The following is an 8,881-nucleotide window of genomic DNA, read 5'->3' as shown; positions in this document are numbered from 1 at the left end:
AGGAAGGTCAGCAGGAACAAAACCTTCTGAAACCAATTCATCAGCAGGAAGGATAAGCCTCCTTTTTGATGGAGGAACCCTGGTAAGTTTGCGCCCCGGACGCTTGCCGGTAGCAATTTCAGCTATCGATTTACCTGGGCTACCAGGAGACGTGAGTTCAATGATAGGAAGAGAGGCGGACGATGAGGTAGCAGCAGCCACTGGAGAAGCAACAGCGGGTAAAAAAATAGCAGGGATTTCTGTGGGAAGACCATCAGGAGGCTCAGGAGCTCCTGAAGAGCTGGGTACCTCAGCTAAAGGAGTCGGCTCTTCGATTGAAGGAGGCAGTGTAATAGTAGCCAGAAGCTCTTTTTCTTTGGCGCGAATTGTGAAGTGAGCCAAGAAGAGGCATTGAAGGGAATTGAGGGACCCATGATAAGTTCCAAGACTAAGAGAATGAAGCAAGCTTTGGAAGGCTTAATAATGAGGCTCGAGGAAAAGGAGGATCAATGCACAATGGAGGCAACAACTAAGTGGATCACATTCCTTCAATTTGAAAGTGAAATTGGTCCAACATGAGGACCATTTTCGTGTGCATGCATGAGGGGGTTTTTCTAAAGTGACTTTTGATGTCCTTTGTGGGTTTTTAATGCATTTTTGAAAGTTCCTAAGCTAGTATAACAAATACCATGCATGCATGGTTGCATTAAGCTAGTATTAGGGATTAGTGGTTGCATTAGTGGATAATAAAACCCATGCATGCAAGCATGATATTTATTGCTTAATTAGTGCATAGGGGATCTTAAGGGATGTTAAATAGGAGAACTCTTGTATGACAAATCATGTAAGTTTGAATGAAAATTTGAGTTTCTCTTTTGTGAGAGCTTCCTTCTTGTTCTTAGGCAAAGAACTAATTTCGATCTTATCAAGGCAACTTGTGGCGATCAAAACTCCATGACTTATCACTCACCTTCTCATCTTGCTTGAGTGTGGCGTCAATACCCTTCCCCAAGCTGAATTTTAAGGCGATCCATTTACAAGGTTTCTTTATCAAATTGCGTCCACCTCCAGACGCAATTCTTCATCAATCAAAGCGTCATAAAAGCTCTCCACTACATAGAAAATAAAAATAGTTTAGTTAGTTAAAATCAACAAGAAAGAATCAGGGTTTTACCTAAAGAGCCTTGTGTATCAGGTTTGACGGGGCTTAGGCCGAACAAGTATAGAAGATCGACTCTCAGCCACTTGGGAATAGAAAGTCGATGATTTAACAACTTTTCACAATAAATAGGAAAAGAAGGATGGAGATGGAACTCTCTGATATCAGGCAAAGAGGGTAAGGAGGATTTCCAAGCATAAGACCAAGGAATGGGTCCGGGAAACTTTATGAAAAAGAAGCGGGATTTCCAAGCTTTAAGAGACGAGGGCATATCCTCAAAAGAACCATTTTAGTTTGTGACTAGAACAAGAAAACTCCAAGTTCCGAACACTTAGGGTAAGAAAACATGAAGAAATTTTGAGGAGTAGGAGGAATATCTAGCAAACGAAACAGCATGTAAGCACCACATAGATAACGAAAGGCGTTAGGGGCAAGCTGTTGCAAAGGAATATCAAAATACTAGCTTATTTCGATCAGGAAAGGAGGAATGAAAGGAGGAATGAGAAACCTTAAATCTCCTATCAACTGATCCTTGAAAAAAGTCACGCAATTAGCAGGAGGACGATGAGGACGATCATCTGGTTTTGGGATTAAGATGCTATATTCCCGGGGAATTTCATATTGACGACGGATGGTAAGCCTAGCACTTTTATCAAAGGAAGAAGACATGTGGACATACCAAGGAGCAATTGCTTCCTCAGCTATAGACAAGAGTAGAGGCTAGCAAAACAATAGAATACTTACTGAAAGCAAGAAAGGAGATCGCCGAAAAACAATGAGCACGAGGTTTGGTCGAAAACTGCAGCAAGAGAAGAACATTAAGGTAAGAAAAGAAGGGACAAAGTTGAAAAGAAGACAAAGGGTTTAGGGTTTGAAAAAAACACAGCCGTCATCAAATCAAAACATTTTTATCTCAGCAGACGCTGAGGATCACAGGAAAAAGGCAAAGGCGTACATGACGTGGCAGCAAGAGAAAGTATGTATCATATACTCATAAAGAAACATTTATACTGGATGCGACAGATCGGATCACGCTGGGGTTGGTAACACCTCGTTGTACGCTTCCAACATTCTCTTACCCGAGGTAGAGCCAATCACCAATCAGGAAGTTTTGAAAGGAGACGTAATTAACTAGGCATAATAAAGGGAGAGAGACTGAGTTTGACTAAGTCCAGGCTAAGGACAAGAACATTTAAGGATAGCGATTTAGGCGAATAACAGATTTTAAATTAATATCATTATAAAATACAAACTAGCATTGATCAAGATAATTTTATATCGGCCGACATAACTTCTGCTATGCTGGACAAGTATAACATTGGTTTAAATAACATTGTTTGTGATCAACAAGCTAATACCGGTCGGTATAATGTTAGCTATAATAGGGAAGTATTCCAGCGGTCAAGATAGCCGTGGCCATGATAAATGAAAAATATTTGTCGAGATAACAAAACATAGGATATACGAAGGGGTAATGAGCACAACATCACATTTATTCTTATGAATTAGAAGGATTCAATAGAGTCACTCGATTCAATACAAAAGATTGTTTTTACACTTAGAATCTGGTCAAGTACATAACATTACATTTTCCCTCAGAACATTAAACCTCAAACAGATAACAAAAATTACAAACATGAGCCCTTGAGATGCTTAGAAAATTTTAGTACCACTGGATTCAAACTTACCATGGAGCAGAAGTGGGAACATTTTACCTAGCGCAGAGGAAGCTCATCCGAGCTTGTCAAGGCATAGAAGTGACAATATTTTGCCACGATGAAGGAAACTATGAAGCAGAATGGGCGCATGAGCAAAAGAGGGACAAATTTGCTCATGTCCTGGTGGAAAAGTGACTGAAAGAGCCCCCTGTCCTGCTCAAGCCCTGGAGTTCTGCAACTAGAGCCACTAAGCTTAGCCCAAGGGTAACATGGGCTATGCGTTCGTAGGGATACCCAGGGGCTATGTGGTTGTCCCTCCATGAGTAACAAAAACCTCTCTGAAGTTTCTTGAGCCTTCAGAGCATTGGCACCTTTGGCTGAAAATTCTGGACTTTGAGGAACTTTATCTCTTGGGACAGTTCCTTGAACCCTAGAGTTAGCCGAAGAAAAAACTTGAATAAACTCATATATAGATCTCACCTTGTCCAACAAAAGTCGCCCCCAAAGAGGGGGATCTAGGGCCCTACTCTTAGCAGGAAAGATCAGCAAGGAAGGAAAAGAACTGAGGTAGGCGATGAACGAAGAGAAGGTTGTAACCCTATTTAAAGGATTAAGGGACCCAAGGAATCACTATACTAAGGTTCATGGGATCACTGTACACAGGGCCACAAGATAGTTGTACATAAAATTTGTAAGGTCACTTCAGTACCTGTGGCAGAGTCACGGGTAGGGAAAAAAAAACAAAATCAGACTTGTGTCTAGTCAATCGTCTACACCTCCTTCGACTAGACTTGAAGGGAAGGCTAGTGATATGGGTTAGGTTTCATGGATCCTCGATAAGAAAGGGAAAGAAAATAACCAAACGGAGAAGATAGATCAATATCGGTCAGGAAATATCTCAAAGGAGGTAGGCCAATATCGGCCAAGATACGTTTCCAAGGAGGCAAGCCGATATCGATCGAGACATGCCTCTAAGATGGAAGGCCAATATCGGTCGGGATATACCTCCAAAATGGCAGACCCATATCAATCAGCATGCACCTCAAAGGAGGTAGACTAATATCGGCCGGGATATACCTCCAAAAAGGCAGACCCATATCAATCAGCATGTACCTCAAAAGAGGTAGGCTAATATCGGCCGGGATATACCTCCAAAGAGGCAGACCCATATCAATCAGCATGTACCTCGTAGGAGGTAGGCTAATATCGACTGGGATATACCTCCAAAAAGGCAGATCCATATCGATCAGCATATACCTCAATGGAGGTAGGCTAATATCGGCCGGGATATACCTCCAAAGAGGCAGATCCATATCGATCAGCATATACCTCAAAGGAGGTAGGCTAATATCGGCCGGGATACGCCTCCAAGAAGGCAGACCCATATCAATCAGCATATACCTCAAAGGAGGTAGGCCAATATCGGCCGGGATATACCTCAAAGGAGGTAAGCCAATATCGACCGAGACATGCCTTTGAGATGGAAAGACAATACTGGCTGGGTTGACTAATACCTTGAAAAGATACTTGATAAAAACTACATACTTGATAAAATATAGTCCAGTGCTAGCTAGAATAATAAACATAAAGGAGCCCGGACGGGCACTGCCCCAGGAGCCGCATGAGAAGTAATAATAATTGATCAAACACAGTTAAGCCCAGCTCCGACTGATACAAGGAACATTGATACATCAAGCTATCTCTGATATAGCAAAAACAGGAGGAGTAAGTAAGGACGATAGAAGCACTTTAAAGGACCTGTGAAATAGGATAGAAGTAAATATTTTAAATAGTTAATGAAGATATTTGCAATATATGATTGTATAACAAGTGTTATATATTTTGGCGGGAAATATATTTTTAGACTATTTTGCAGGTGCTAGACGACAAAGAAGGTACATCTGGGGTACAAAAAAGATTCATTAAAAGTCATTTACCACAAGTATGCAGCTTACGTCATCTCATAACAAACTCTAACAAACCAGGGTCCACTTCATGACTACGGAGGTTATATGAAGTGGTATTAAAAGGGGAATCTTCTCTGTTGACTAGGTAAGTTCACATCATTGCGCACATTCATAACCCTAATTTTTCAACTACTGTTCATTTTCTTCCTCTTTCTTCCACACCAAGAGAGATCACTGACTTGAGCGTCGGAGGGCCTAGCCAGGGATTCCCACCCCGGTCTTAGGTCACTGACGGTAGTGTTGGTTGGTTTCTTGTGCGTAGGAAGCCTTGGGAGCTCCGAATCTGGGTGTTCTTCGATTGGATCTCTTCATCGCCATTGGTATCTTGCATCGAGAGGACACTCTTGTGGCTTCATCTTCTTGGAACCGCTTTGGGTTTCTCGGATAGGCGTTCCATAGGTATTATTCTCCATCAGCAGTAGGTTTTTTCTCCCGACTCTCCTTTTTGTCCAGCTTCTCAGACAGGATCAGATTCCATCTCGGATCTCATGGCTTCTAGCAATTTCTCAGAATCTGGGCTCATCACAGCTTCCTGATAGGAGGTGGGTTCATCCTCTATGAGCACAACGTCATCATGGTCAGACAAGAGAAATGAGTATCTCTCAGGCTGACGATGTACCCTATCAGACCTGCGAAGAGGTAGGTTTACTTGAACTGGTTGTTGTTCCTCAACTCCTTGTGGAACAATATCATCCACAACACTTTGTGGTTCCAGTTCAACTTCCATCGAGGCTTCAGTGCTATGGTTCACATCTTGAACTTCTTCAAGATCGAACGTACTCCCACTAGTCTTTCTAAAAACAAAATCCCTTTCTAGAAATACCCCAGTCTTAACCACAACTACCTTGTGTTAACTAGGAATGTAGAAGTAATATCCCTTCGTTTCCTTGGGATATCCAATGAAATAGCACTTGTCGGATTTGGGTCCCAGTTTGTCCGAGACTTGACCTCTAACGTAAGCCTCACAACACCAAATCCTCATAAAAGACACCTGGACATCTCTCCCAGTCCATATCCTATATGGTGTCTTTATCACAGCCTTAGATGGAACTCGGTTGAGAATGAAGGCTGTTGTGTCTAGAGCATAGCCCCAAAGATACATAGGAAGATCTGTGTGACTCATCATAGATTGTACCATATCTAATAAGGTACGATTCCTCCTTTCGGATATACCATTCCACTGTGGTGTTTCAGGAGGAGTGAGTTGAGATAGAATCCCACACTCAGCTAGATAGTCACGAAACTCATGACTAAGGTATTCACCACCTCGATCTGATCGAAGTATCTTAATACTTTTGCCAAGCTGGTTTTGTACTTCATTCTTGAATTCTTTAAACTTTTCAAAGGATTCTGACTTATGTGTCATCAGGTACACATAACCATATCTACTGATGTCATCAGTAAATGTAATGAAGTACCTATAACCACCTCTAGCAGTGACATTGAAAGGGTCACATACATCACTATGTATAAGACCTAACAAGTCAGTCGCTCTCTCACTATGTCCACTAAAGGGAGTCTTGGTCATCTTGCCTAGAAGACATGACTCGCATGTCTCATATGATTCAAAATCAAATGAATCCAGTAAACCATCTTTATGGAGCTAGGATAAGTGTTTGTCATTTATATAACCTAAGCGATAGTGCCAGAGATAGTTTGGTTCATGTCATTTGACTTGAACCTCTTGGTACTTATGTTATAGATAGGGTTCTCAAGGTCTAGAATATAGAGTCCGTTCATCAGAGGTGCACTACAATAGAACATATCATTTAAATAAACTGAACAACATTTGTTCTTTATTATAAATGAGAAGTCTTTCTTGTCTAAACAAAAAACTAATATAATGTTCTTAGTCAAAGAAGGCACATAACAACAATCATCCAATTCTAGTACATGCCCAAAGGGCAGAGATAGAGAATAAGTTCCTACAGCAACAGCAGCAACCCATGCTCATGGCCTACGCATAGGTCCACCTCGCCCTTTGTCAATGCCCTGCTATTTCTCAGCGCCTGCACATTAGTACAAATGTGAGAAGTACATCCGGTATCTAATACCCATGATGAAGAAAAACATAGATTGACTTCTATAACATATATACCTGAAGTGGAAGTCTCACTTCTCTTCTTCTTAAGATCTTCCAAGTAGATTTTGCAGTTCCTGCCCATCTGACCACAGTGGAAGTAGGTAGCATCATTGGCGACCCCTCCTTTGGATTTCAGTGCCTTGCCTTTGCCCTTGGCTTGGGACTTTCCCTTACCTTTGGGCTTGCCCTTGCCCTTATGTTTCTGAACCATCAGAATAGAGTTGGGCTTAACCTTCTTAAGGTTGAGCTCAGCAGTTCTTAACATGCTAAACAGCTCGGGCAGTGGTTTGTCAATTTCGTTCATATTATAATTTAGAACGAATTGACTATAGCTATCCGGCAAGGATTGCAATATCAGGTCAGTGGCCAGCTCTTGGCTAAGCAGGAATCCCAACCTTTGTAGGTTTTCTATATACCCAATCATTTTGAGTACATATGGGTCTACGGGAGTCCCATCTTGCATCTTGCACTGAAACAGTGCCTTAGAGATCTCGAATCTCTCGTGTCTCGCTTGTCCTTGATATAGTTGATGAAGATGCTCAACCATATCATAAGCGCCCATCAACTCATGTTGCTTATGAAGCTCAGAGTTCATGGTCGCGAGCATGAGAAAGGACACATCTAATGCGTCATCTTGATGCTTCTTGTAAGCATCACGATCAGCTCGCGTGGCAGTGGCAGGAGGTGCCTCGAGAATGTGCTACTCCAGGACGTACAGTTTTCTTTCTTGAGTGAGAACTATTCTCAGATTTCTGTACCAGTCTAGGAAATTAGCTCCGTTGAGCTTGTCCTTCTCAAGGACAGAACGCAAGGAGAAAGAGTTCGTATTTGACGTCATGGTAATCTACAACAGAAAAATGCAGGAAAATAAATACCATATTCCAATTAATCATCTAATTAGGCTTTTAATTAAATGATGCTCCCACTGAATTCTATAATTCATGTGGGACAAGATCCACATCATACTATGCCCTGAGTTAGCTTTGGCTAAAATGCCCAAGACTTAGTATGATCGGTAGGTAACTAATTACCAATTACATCTCTATGCAACTCTTGTTTATAGGATCAAGATCCGCATTTATATTAAAACTCGAGTTAGCTTTGGCTAATACGCCTAAGAGTTAATATAAACGTGATTTTGACCTATCTACCAACCAGTGGAAAATGTCTATACGATTCAATTGAGTTAACTAGTTGCTCAATCTAATTGAGTTGTAATCACCCATGCGTTGATAGGCGGGACCAAGATTGTCCCTCCGCACCCTACCAAGATAGTATGTGTTGCTCTGCTTTGGCAGATTCAACAACAACATGTGATCGAGGTAGTGATGGGTATCACGGCATGGTAGACATTTCGAGTTGACACGATTGAGATCTAATCTAATCGATGATGTGTATCATATACTCGATTTAGATCTAATCTAATCGCAAGGGTGCATCATGTACGCGATCTAGATCTAATCTAATCGTTAAGGCGCTAATTAATTACTATTCTAGCATGCATCACATATACACACACAAGCAATTAATTAAATATTTTGTGATTAGTCATGACCCTACTACGATCTTCTCAAGCCAATGAGAATATCGGATGGTCAACCTAAGGTCAACAACTTCTCAAGCTCCTTCCTTTGACCACCTTGTGTTGCTCGCGCCCTCCTCGTAACTCCGTCTCTTGTGGACCTTCCACCGCCTTGATTTTGTACATTACAAAGAGTGAAACTCAAGTTACATTTGAGTCTAAACTATTTACAACAAGAATAAATAAATAGAAAGGCACGACGTGCAGGTCGCGTATAAAATATACAACACGCACAATCACATGACGGCACGCAGGCCGTATTATGAATTACAACACACAATATCCAATCAAATTGGGTCTTTTGGCCATGACCATCACAAAATAATACATAATTCTAAATTATGTAATTTCTATAAATTTCTGTAATTTTTCTTACAATTTTTACAATTTTTATGAGTAAAAATTCCCGGCGGTCCCGTTTAGCGATTTTCAGCCGTAATCGCGGAACGAAGC

This window comes from Zingiber officinale, chromosome 9B, assembly GCF_018446385.1.
Source record: "Zingiber officinale cultivar Zhangliang chromosome 9B, Zo_v1.1, whole genome shotgun sequence".
NCBI lineage: Eukaryota > Viridiplantae > Streptophyta > Magnoliopsida > Zingiberales > Zingiberaceae > Zingiber > Zingiber officinale.
This window is presented reverse-complemented; position numbering follows the sequence as displayed.